The sequence below is a fragment of the Cryptomeria japonica genome, unplaced genomic scaffold (assembly GCF_030272615.1).
Source record: "Cryptomeria japonica unplaced genomic scaffold, Sugi_1.0 HiC_scaffold_191, whole genome shotgun sequence".
NCBI classification, from domain to species: domain Eukaryota; kingdom Viridiplantae; phylum Streptophyta; class Pinopsida; order Cupressales; family Cupressaceae; genus Cryptomeria; species Cryptomeria japonica.
The window spans coordinates 222,501-235,072 of NW_026729013.1; the positions used below are offsets into that span (position 1 = coordinate 222,501).

At 58.9% G+C, this 12,572-nt stretch overlaps 1 non-coding gene across 1 annotated transcript; it reads left to right on the forward strand.

The window, feature by feature from the left end:
• The first annotated feature begins 11,661 nt into the window (after positions 1-11,661).
• Positions 11,662-11,780, forward strand: LOC131867935 (5S ribosomal RNA). Its single transcript, XR_009366456.1, has one exon. It is a non-coding gene; the product is annotated as a 5S ribosomal RNA (ribosomal RNA).
• The last annotated feature ends 792 nt before the right edge of the window (positions 11,781-12,572 follow it).

The following is a 12,572-nucleotide window of genomic DNA, read 5'->3' on the forward strand; positions in this document are numbered from 1 at the left end:
CGACGGATGAAGCAGTGATGACAACCGGGCTGTGAGGAGAGGAGGGATGCAGCCAAGAAAGCAATCAGGGCTCGAGGCAAGGGATGCATCAAGGATAGCAATCATGTTGTGAGGCGAGATTCCAAAGGCTAAACGTGAGAGGCTGCAGGGTCGACTCAGAGAGGTCTATGCATGTGAGAGGCTGAAAGCAAGGTCGACTCGGAGCGGTCTATGCATCGGGCGCGCTTGGGGCGACTACCAGTGCCAACCCCTTATCCCGCGACGCGTCCGACAAAGAGAACGTTCCAAGGCGGCAGAGGAGGTTACCAGCCGAAGGATGCAGTAGCAATAACAGGTATAGTTCCGCGGCGGCCGAGAAGACTCACTGCATAGGAATCGGGATGCGAGGCGAGGGATGCGGCGGGAAGGCCCCGACGGCTAAACGGAAGAGGCTGCAGGGCCGCCTCGGAATGGTCCAAGCATCGGATGCGATTGGGACGACTACCAGTGCCAACCCCTTATCCCGCGATGCGTCCGATACACAGATAGTTCCAAGGCGGCCGAGGAGCCTCACCGCATATCAATCGGGGTGCGAGGCGAGGGATGGGGCGGGAAGGCCCCAACGGCTAGACGGAAGAGGCTTCAGGGCCACCTCGGAATGGTCCAAGCATCGGACGCGCTTGGGGCGACTGCCAGTGCCAACCCCTTATCCCGCGATGCGTCCGATACACAGATGGTTCCAAGGCGGCCGAGGAGCCTCACCGCATAGCAATCGGGGGTGCGAGGCGAGGGATGGGGCGGGAAGGCCCCAACGGCTAGACGGAAGAGGCTTCAGGGCCGCCTAGGAATGGTCCAAGCATCGGACACGCTTGGGGCGACTACCAGTGACAGCCCCCTATCCCGCGATGCGTCCGATACGAAGATGGTTCCAAGGCGGCCGAGGAGCCTCACCGCATAGCAATCGGGGTGCGAGGTGGGGGATGCGGCGAGATGGCCCCAACGGCTAGACGGAAGAGGCCACAGGGCCGCGTCGGAATAGTCCAAGCATCGGACGCGCTTGGGGCGACTACCAGTGACAACCCCTTATCCCGCGATGCGTCCGATACGAAGATAGTTCCAAGGCGGCCGAGGAGCCTCACCGCATAGCAATCGGGGTGCGAGGTGGGGGATGCGGCGAGATGGCCCCAACGGCTAGACGGAAGAGGCTGCAGGGCCGCCTCGGAATAGTCCAAGCATCGGACGCGCTTGGGGCCACTACCAGTGACAACCCCTTATCCCGCGATGCGTCCGATACGAAGATAGTTCCAAGGCGGCCGAAGAGCCTCACCGCATAGCAATCGGGGTGCGAGGTGGGGGATGCGGCGAGATGGCCCCAACGGCTAGACGGAAGAGGCCACAGGGCCGCCTCGGAATAGTCCAAGCATCGGACGCGCTTGGGGCGACTACCAGTGACAACCCCTTATCCCGCGATGCGTCCGATACGAAGATAGTTCCCAGGCGGCCGAGGAGCCTCACCGCATAGCAATCGGGGTGCGAGGCGAGGGATGCGGCGAGATGGCCCCAAAGGCTAGACGGAAGAGGCTGCAGGGCTGCCTCGGAATAGTCCAAGCATCGGACGCGCTTGGGGCGACTACCACTGCCAACCCCTTATCCCGCGATGCGTCCGATACACAGATAGTTCCGAGGCGGCCGAGGAGGTGGGGGATGCAGCGAGATGGCCCCAACGGCTAGACGGAAGAGGCTGCAGGGCCGCCTCGGAATAGTCCAAGCATCGGACGCGCTTGGGGCGACTACCAGTGACAACCCCTTATCCCGCGATGCGTCCGATACACAGATAGTTCCGAGGCGGCCAAGGAGCCTCACCGCATAGCAATCGTGGTGCGAGGTGGGGGATGCGGCGAGATGGCCCCAACGGCTAGACGGAAGAGGCTGCAGGGCCGCCTCGGAATGGTCCAAGCATCGGATGCGCTTGGGGCGACTACCACTGCCAACCCCTTATCCCGCGATGCGTCCGATACACAGATAGTTCCAAGGCGGCCGAGGAGCCTCACAGCATAGCAATCAGGGTGCGAGGCGAGGGATGCGGCGAGAAAGCCCCAACGGCTAGAGGGAAGAGGCTTCAGGTCCGCCTCGGAATGGTCCAAGCATCGGACGCGCTTGGGGCGACTACCAGTGACAACCCCTTATCCCGCGACGCGTCCGATACACAGATAGTTCCAAGGCGGCCGAGGAGCCTCACCGCATAGCAATCGGGGTGCGAGGCGAGGGATGCGGCGAGAAGGACCCAACGGCTACACGGAAGAGGCTTCGGGGCCGCCTCGGAATGGTCCAAGCATCGGACGTGCTTGGGGCGACTACCAGTGACAACCCCTTATCCCGCGACGCGTCCGATACACAGATAGTTCCAAGGCGGCCGAGGAGCCTCACCGCATAGCAATCGGGGTGCGAGGCGAGGGATGCGGCGAGAAGGACCCAACGGCTACACGGAAGAGGCTTCGGGGCCGCCTCGGAATGGTCCAAGCATCGGACGCGCTTGGGGCGACTACCAGTGACAACCCCTTATCCCGCGACGCGTCCGATACACAGATAGTTCCAAGGCGGCCGAGGAGCCTCACCGCATAGCAATCGGGGTGCGAGGCGAGGGATGCGGCGAGAAGGACCCAACGGCTAGACGGAAGAGGCTTCGGGTCCGCCTCGGAATGGTCCAAGCATCGGACGCGCTTGGGGCGACTACCAGTGACAACCCCTTATCCCGCGACGCGTCCGATACACAGATAGTTCCAAGGCGGCCGAGGAGCCTCACCGCATAGCAATCGGGGTGCGAGGCGAGGGATGCGGCGAGAAGGACCCAACGGCTAGACGGAAGAGGCTTCGGGTCCGCCTCGGAATGGTCCAAGCATCGGACGCACTTGGGGCGACTACCAGTGACAACCCCTTATCCCGCGACGCGTCCGATACACAGATAGTTCCAAGGCGGCCGAGGAGCCTCACCGCATAGCAATCGGGGTGCGAGGCGAGGGATGCGGCGAGAAGGACCCAACGGCTAGACGGAAGAGGCTTCGGGTCCGCCTCGGAATGGTCCAAGCATCGGACGCGCTTGGGGCGACTACCAGTGACAACCCCTTATCCCGCGACGCGTCCGATACACAGATAGTTCCGAGGCGGCCGAGGAGCCTCACCGCATAGCAATCGGGGTGCGAGGCGAAGGATGCGGCGAGAAGGACCCAACGGCTAGACGGAAGAGGCTTCGGGTCCGCCTCGGAATGGTCCAAGCATCGGACGCGCTTGGGGCGACTACCAGTGACAACCCCTTATCCCGCGACGCGTCCGATACACAGATAGTTCCAAGGCGGCCGAGGAGCCTCACCGCATAGCAATCGGGGTGCGAGGCGAGGGATGCGGCGAGAAGGACCCAACGGCTAGACGGAAGAGGCTTCAGGGCCGCCTCGGAATGGTCCAAGCATCGAACGCGCTTGGGGCGACTACCAGTGACAACCCCTTATCCCGCGACGCGTCCGATACACAGATAGTTCCGAGGCGGCCGAGGAGCCTCACCGCATAGCAATCGGGGTGCGAGGCGAGGGATGCGGCGAGAAGGACCCAACGGCTAGACGGAAGAGGCTTCAGGGCCGCCTCGGAATGGTCCAAGCATCGGACGCGCTTGGGGCGACTACCAGTGACAACCCCTTATCCCGCGACGCGTCCGATACACAGATAGTTCCGAGGCGGCCGAGGAGCCTCACCGCATAGCAATCGGGGTGCGAGGCGAGGGATGCGGCGAGAAGGACCCAACGGCTAGACGGAAGAGGCTTCAGGGCCGCCTCGGAATGGTCCAAGCATCGGACGCGCTTGGGGCGACTACCAATGACAACCCCTTATCCCGCGACGCGTCCGATACACAGATAGTTCCGAGGCGGCCGAGGAGCCTCACCGCATAGCAATCGGGGTGCGAGGCGAGGGATGCGGCGAGAAGGACCCAACGGCTAGACGGAAGAGGCTTCAGGGCCGCCTCGGAATGGTCCAAGCATCGGACGCGCTTGGGGCGACTACCAGTGACAACCCCTTATCCCGCGACGCGTCCGATACACAGATAGTTCCGAGGCGGCCGAGGAGCCTCACCGCATAGCAATCGGGGTGCAAGGCGAGGGATGCGGCGAGAAGGACCCAACGGCTAGACGGAAGAGGCTTCAGGGCCGCCTCGGAATGGTCCAAGCATCAGACGCGCTTGGGGCGACTACCAGTGACAACCCCTTATCCCGCGACGCGTCCGATACACAGATAGTTCCGAGGCGGCCGAGGAGCCTCACCGCATAGCAATCGGGGTGCGAGGCGAGGGATGCGGCGAGAAGGACCCAACGGCTAGACGGAAGAGGCTTCAGGGCCGCCTCGGAATGGTCCAAGCATCGGACGCGCTTGGGGCGACTACCGTTGCCAACCCCTTATCCCGCGATGCGTCTGATACACAGATAGTTCCGAGGCGGCCGAGGAGCCTCACCGCATAGCAATCGGGTTGCGAGGCAGATTATTGGGAAGGGAACCCCCTGGGATGCGGCTCAAGCAGTGCCCAAAGGGACTGGAATGCGGAATCACATCGAGAGACCCAAATGCTATACGAGGGCTCAAATCGAATTATCGATTTGGCCACGACATGGACGCATCGGAACGACTACCTTTGCCGAACCACTCGCAATTGCATCCATACCGAAACCAATAGACATTTCCGTTAGAGCCCTCGCATAGCATTCGGGAATCTCGCATGCCCCTCTAAATCGACCAATGCTGGCGCTCAATGAAAATCCGAGCGCTACCACCGTTCGAGCGCCAGCATTGGTCGAGTTAGAGGGGCACGGGGGAGAATGCTCCAGTCAACACCTCCCCTATATAAGTTATTTGTCCGATTCTCGCACAACCGTAGTCTGCCTCGTCGAATCAAACAACGGTCCCAGATTCCGACTTCCGTTCCGTAGAGACCCAAAAGCTAGATGGAGGCTCGCAAGAAAGAGAGTCGGCGCATAGCAATCGGGTTTCTCGAACGTTTAGGGACCGAGCTCACTTGCGGATAGGGCAAAATCCGCCAAGCAACCCAAAAGCTAGACGGGGGCTCGAATCGAATCGCCTAGGCGGCCACAACAACGACGTGTTGGATCGACTACCAGTGCCAAACCATTCAGCAAGACTAGTCTGTGTCGAGGCCGGATAGAGATTCTCAGAGAGCGCCCGCATAGCATTTAGGAGACCTGCCGCGTCCCTCACACTCGACAAATGGTGGTGCACGTTTATAAATCCGAGCGATCCCAACCCTTTCAAGCACCAACATCGGTCGAGATAGAGGGGCACGGAGGGGGCTGCGTGAGACAACACAGTCCCCTATATAAGTTATTTGTCCGATTCTCACACATCCGAAGAATGGTCATCAAATCGGACAACAGCCCAAACTTCCGACTTCCGTCCCAGAAAGCCCAAGAGCTATCTAAAACGTTCATGGCCGGAACTCGATCGCGGCTATACCAGTCCGCCAAGCAACCCAAAAGCTAGACTGGAGCTCTAGTCGAATCACCTCTGTGGCCATTGCAAGGACGTGTTGGAGCGACTACCATTGCCGAACCATTCCGCAGGTCGAGTCCATACCAAGGCCGCATAGAGATTCACGATGAGCTCCTGCATAGCAATCAGGAGACTTGCCGTGTCCATCACAATCGATAAATCCTGGTGCAAGATTTTTGCATCCGAGCGCTCCAACCAGTCGAGCACCAGCATCAATCGACATAAACGGGCACGGGGGGAGGATGCTCGAGAACACTACCTCCCCTATATAAGTTATTTGTCCGATTCTCAAGCAGCCGAAGTCTGGTCATCGAATCGGGTCAAAGACCACAACTTCCGACTTTACCCACAATGCAAGTCATCGAATCGAACATCGGCCCCCGAGTCGGACTCCATGCGTATGTCAGGTCATCGGACCCAAATTCCGCCTTCCTGCGCATGGCGGGCCATCAATATCAACTCGGTCATCGGACCCAAACTCCGCCTTTTTGCGTATGGCACGCCTTCAAATCGGTCATCGGACCCAAATTCCGCCTTCCTGTGCATGGCGGGCCATCAACATCAACTCGGTCATCGGACCCAAATTCCGCCTTTCTGTGCATGGCACGCCATCAACTCGGTCATCGGACCCAAATTCCGCCTTCCTGCGCATGGCAGGTCATCGGACACAAATTCAGACCTCGCCAATATGCCTACGTATCGAATCGGTCATCGGACCCAACTTCCGACTTCATCCATACTGTAGGGTCTTTGAGGTTGGCGCGGTGCGCTCAACCCAGGGAGTCGACCCATCGAAGCATACACCTCCCCTATATAAGCTATTTGTCCGATTCCCACACCTGTGTAGTTTGCACCTCTGACCAGGACATCGACCCCAACTTCCGAACTCGACTGCAACGACGGCACCAGCGCCTTGGTGCGCACCTTGCGACGCACAGTCCCAACATTCGCCTTCCTGCACATGGCAGGTCATCGGACCCAAATTCCGACCTCGCGAGTATGCCTACATATCGAATCGGTCATCGGACCCAACTTCCGACTTCATCCATACCGTAGGGTCTTTGAGGTTGGCGCGGTGCGCTCAACCCGGGGAGTCGACCCAACGAAGCATACACCTCCCCTATATAAGCTATTTGTCCGATTCCCACACCTGTGTAGTTTGCACCTCCGATCAAGACATCGACCCCAACTTCCGAACTCGCCTCCAACGACCGAACCAGCGCCTTGGTGCGCACCTTGCAACGCACAGTGCCAACATTCGCCTTCCTGCACGTGGCAGGTCATCGGACCCAAATTCCGACCTCGCGAGTATGCCTACATATCGAATCGGTCATCGGACCCAACTTCCGACTTCATCCATACCGTAGGGTCTTTGAGGTTGGCGCGGTGCGCTCAACCCGGGGAGTCGACCCAACGAAGCATACACCTCCCCTATATAAGCTATTTGTCCGATTCCCACACCTGTGTAGCTTGCACCTCCGATCAGGACATCGACCCCAACTTCCGAACTCGACTAAAAAGACCGCACCAGCGCCTTGGTGTGCACCTTGCAACGCACAGTGTCAACATTCGCCTTCCTGCACATGGCAGGTCATCGGACCCAAATTCCGACCTCATGAGCATACCTACTAATCGAATCGGTCATCGGACCCAACTTCCGACTTCATCCATACCGTAGGGTCTTTGAGGTTGGCGCGGTGCGCTCAACCTGGGGAGTCGACCCATCGAAGCATACACCTCCCCTATATAAGCTATTTGTCCGATTCCGACACCTGTGTAGTTTGCACCTCCGCTCAGGACATCGACCCCAACTTCCGAACTCGCCTGCAACGACCGAACCAGCGCCTTGGTGCGCACCAAAAGTGCGCACTTTTGGAGGGCACTTTTGTGCGCTCCAAAGGTGCGCACTTTTGGAGGGCACTTTTCTGCGCTCCAAAGGTGCGCACTTTTGGAGGGCACTTTTTGGAGGGCACTTTTCTGCGCTCCAAAGGTGCGCACTTTTGGAGGGCACTTTTTGGAGGGCACTTTTCTGCGCTCCAAAGGTGCGCACTTTTGGAGGGCACTTTTTGGAGGGCACTTTTCTGCGCTCCAAAGGTGCGCACTTTTGGAGGGCACTTTTTGGAGGGCACTTTTCTGCGCTCCAAAGGTGCGCACTTTTGGAGGGCACTTTTTGGAGGGCACTTTTCTGCGCTCCAAAGGTGCGCACTTTTGGAGGGCACTTTTTGGAGGGCACTTTTCTGCGCTCCAAAGGTGCGCACTTTTGGAGGGCACTTTTTGGAGGGCACTTTTCTGCGCTCCAAAGGTGCGCACTTTTGGAGGGCACTTTTTGGAGGGCACTTTTCTGCGCTCCAAAGGTGCGCACTTTTGGAGGGCACTTTTGTGCACTCCAAAGGTGCGCACTTTTGGAGGGCACTTTTCCTGTGCTCCAAAGGTGCACACCTAGGTGAGCACCTTCGACCACACCTTGTAGCACACCAAACTCTGACTTTCGACTTCATCCGCAATGCAGGGTCTTTGAGGTTGGCGCAATGCGCACAACCAGGGGAGTCGACCCATCAAACCCAACACCTCCCCTATATAAGCTATTTGTCTGATTCTCATACATGCGTAGCCTGCAGGAGCAATTAGGACATCGACCCCAACTTTCGGCTTCTAAACGAAAACAAGGTCTTTGAGGTTGGTGTAATGCGAACAACTAGGGGAGTCAACCCATCAAACCCAACACCTCCCCTATATAAGCTATTTGTCTGATTCTCATACATGTGTAGTCTACAGGAGCAATTAGGACATCGACCCCAACTTTTGACTTCTTAACGAAAACAAGGTCTTTGAGGTTGACGTAATGCGCACAACCAGGGGAGTCGACCCATCAAACCCAACACCTCCCCTATATAAGCTATTTGTCCGATTCTCATACATGTGTAGCCTGCAGGAGCCATTAGGACATTGACCCCAACTTTTGACTTCTTAACGAAAACAAGGTCTTTGAGGTTGGCGTAATGCGCACAACCAAGGGAGTTGACCCATCAAACCCAACACCTCCCCTATATAAGCTATTTGTCTGATTCTCATACATGTGTAGCCTGCAACAACGATTAGGACATCCACCCCAACTTCTGAATTCGTCTGCGTTGACCGCACCAAAGGTGCACGCCTTGGTGCTCACCAAAATCCGACTTCCGACTTCTTCTGCTATGCGGGGTCTTTGAGGTTGGCGCAGTGCGCACAACCAGGGGAGTCAACCCACCGAATGCAACACCTCCCCTATATAAGCTATTTGTCTGATTCTCATACATGCGTAGACTGCAGCAATGATTAGGACATCCACCCCAACTTTTGACTTCTTAAACAAGACAGGGTCTTTGAAGTTGGTGCAGTGCACACAACCAGGGGAGTCGACCCATCAAACGCAACACCTCCCCTATATAAAGCTATTTGTCCGATTCTCATACGTGTAGTCTGCAGCAGCGATTAGGACATCGACCCCAACTTCCGAATTCGTTTGCATTGACCGCACCAAAGGTGCACGCCTTGGTGTGCACCCTGGAGTGCACTTTGGTGCTCACCTCGGTGCACACTTTGGTGTGCACCTCGGTGTGCACCAAAGGTGCGCACCTTGGAGCGCACCAAAGGTGTACACTTTGGAGCGCACCACATAGGGTCTTTGAGAGGTTGGCGCAGTGCGCACACCAAGGTGGGTGTTGAGGTGCGTGCCGAGGTGGGTGGGTGCTAGGGTGCGCTCCATGGTGGGTGCCAGGGTGGGTGCGTGCTAGGGTGGATTCCAAAGAGGGTCATAGGGTGGGTGCCAAGGTGGGTTGGTGATATAGTGGGTTCAAAGGTGGGTACTAGGGTGGGTTCCAAGGTGGGTCACAAGTTGGGTGCCAGGATGCGTGGGTGTTAGGTTGGGTGCCAAGGTGGGCTCCTGCGTGGGTGGGTGCTAGGGTGGGTTTCAAGGTGGACGCGAGGGCGGGTGCCAAGGTGGGTAACAAGTTGGGTGTTAGGATGGGTGAGTGCTAGAGTGGGTGCCAAGGTGGGTGGGTGCTAAGGTGGATGCCAAGGTGGTTCACAGGGTGGGTGGGTTCTAGGGTGAGTTCCAAGGTGGGTCACAGGTTCAGTGCTAGGGTGGGTGTCAAGGCGGGTGTCGAGGTGCCTGGGTGCTAGGGTGTGGATGCCAATGTGGGTCATAGGGTGGGTACTAGGGTGGGCTGCAATGTGGGTGCCAAGGTGGGTAACATGCTCGGTGGGTTCTAAATTGGGTGCCAGGGTGGGTGTGCACCCACCTTGCCCGAGGTGGGTGCCAAGGTGCCAGTGTGGGTGGGTGCTAAGGTGGATGCCAAGGTGGGTGAGAAGGTGGGTGATAGGTTGAGTGGTAGGATGGGTGGGTGCCAAGATGGGTCACAGGGTGGGTGCAAGGGTGGGTAGGTGCTAGGGTTGGTGTCAGGGTGGGTGGGTGCTAGGTTGGGTTCCAAGGTGGGTGCGAGGGTGAGTGTCAAGGTGGGTCACAGGTTAGGTGCTAGGATGGGTGAGTGCTAGGGTGCAAAGGTGCCAGGGTGGGTGCTAGGATGGGTCGATGCTAGGGTGAGTGGCAAGGTGGGTCCACAAGTGTCAAGGTGGGTGCCGAGGTGGGTGCCAAGTCGGCGACTGCTATGGTGGATGCCAAGGTGGGTCACGGGGTGGGTGCCAAGTTGCTAGGTTGGGTTCCAAGGTGGGTGCCAACGTGGGTGCTAGGGTGCGTGGGTTAAAGGGTGTGTCACAACGTGGGTGCCAGGATGGGTGCGCACCCACACTGGCCAAGACGGGTGCGGGTGCAAGGTTGGGTTCCAAGCCCGGTCACAGGCTGGGTGCTAGGATGGGTGGGTGCCAAGGTGGGCACCAGGGTGGGTGCACCCACCCTGGCCAAGGTGGGTCACGGGGTGGGTCCTAGGGTGGGTAACGGGGTGGGTACTAAGGTGCGTGCCAAGGTGGGTCATAGGGTGGGTGCCAAGGTGGGCACCAGGGTGGGTGTGCACCAACCCTAGCCAGGGTAGGTCACGGGGTGGTTGTCGGGGTGGGCGTCAAGGAGCCAAGGTGGGTGGCAAGTAGCCAAGTTGCGTGCCAAGGTGGGTGTCGGGGTGGGTGCCAAGGATCCAAGGTGGGTGCCAAGGAACCAAGGTGGGTGTCTGGGTGGGTGCCGAGGTGGGAGCCAGGGTGGGTCCCAAGGTGAGTGCAAAGGTGGGTGCCAGGGTCAAGGTGAGTGCCAATGTGGGTTCCAAGGTGCCAGGGTCAGGGTGAGTGCCAATGTGGGTTCAAAGGTGCTAAGTTGGGTGCGAGGTTGGGTGCGAGGGTGGGTGGGTGCCAAGGTGTGCTAGGTGGAAGCCCGGGTGGGTCGGCATCCCATGGGTGTCGAGTTGGGTGCCTGATGGGTGCTTCTTGTCAAGTTTTAGTCGTCGGGACTCATTTCGAGCCTTAGAGGTCGTTTCTTGTCCGGTTGCCCTGTCTTCGACCTGGGAACCCAATTTTGGTCCTCGGGTCCCATTTTTTTTTGTCTCGCATCCCACTTTTGGCCTGTGGCCTTTTCGGGGTCGATTCTCGTTTTGGGCATCAGAGCATGTTTCTTCTCCTAAAACCCAATATTTGTTTATTAAGTCTCGGAACACATTTTTGTTCTCGTGGACCCATCATGGGTCTTGGAACGCATTTGTGGTCCTTGGGTCCCATTTTGCATCCCGAAACTTGTGTTTTGGTGCTTGATCCCTATTTTGGGTGCCCACCTTGCACCAAGTGCGCACCCGGGGCAAACCGAGCGCCTTGGTGCACCGGGGCAAGATCGAGCGTGCACCCGAGGCGCCCCGAACATGCACCAAGGTGCACTCGGCCCACATGTGAGCGCAGGTCGTTGCGCCCGAGGTGGTGTGTGGGCACCGCGTTGCAGACGGGACACTGCACGCACACGACGCCCCCTCCAGGTGCACGCACGTAGGCCGGGCCGGGTGCACACCCGACGCCCTAGCAAGGTGCGCGCACCCGGGCAGGGCTCACACTTGGCGAACGGGGCGCACTTCGCGAGGGAGGGTGTGCACCTCGACGGGGGTGGGTGGCCGGGGTGGATTCGCACGTGGGTCGCGGTTTGCTAAGTACACACTGCGACAAGCTCATAACGGGTGCGATCATACCAGCATTAGTGCACCGGATCCCATCAGAACTCCGCAGTTAAGCGCGCTTGGGCCGGAGTAGTACTGGGATGGGTGACCTCCCGGGAAGTCCCGGTGTTGCACCCTTTTTTAGTTTTTCGCCGGGCGTCGCAATGCTATTTGAATAAACCTTTTGCCCGTTTGCGTTCTCGTCGGGGCCGGGCCGGGCCGGGGTGCGCTGCCCGCACTACCGCGCGCGCGGGGGCGACACCGAGCGCGCACCCGAGGCGCCCCGAGCACACAGGCCACGGTGCAACCCGGGCGTTGTGCGCGCACCCCGGTGCGCCCGAGGTGCTGCGCGCGCACCCAGGTGAAATCGGTGTGCACCTCGGCCAGTGCGCGCTCGGTCGAGTCGCGCACGTTGGCCAAGGTGCACGGTGATGTTTCTTACTCTAAGGTTCCGCACCAGACGCCCGGGACAGGTGAGCGAAGCTGGGCGGGGCCGGGTGCGCGGCCGGGGCAGGTGCACGCAGCTGGAGAGAGCTTTGGAGCACACTTCGGAGCGCACCAATGATGCGCTCCATTCAAAAGTTTCCTGAAAAGGCAAAAAAAGTTGAGATTATAGAATTTCCCACTTGAGAGATTGTAAAAAAAAAAAATTTAAAATGAAGGAAACGCGGGTGCCAAGGTGTGCGCAGCCCAGCCAAGGTGTGCGCACCAAGGCGCCCACCCTGGCGAAGGTGCACGCAAGGTGCGCACCCGAGGCAAACCGGACAATTAACCCAACTTTCGACTTCGCGCGCACCTTGGAGCGCACTTCGGAGCGCTCCTTGGTGCGCACCAATCTTGGGCACCTCGGAGTGCACCATGGCGCCCACCAAGGTGCGCACCCGGGGCAAACCGAGCTCCGACTTCGTGCGCACCTTGGAGCGCACGAAA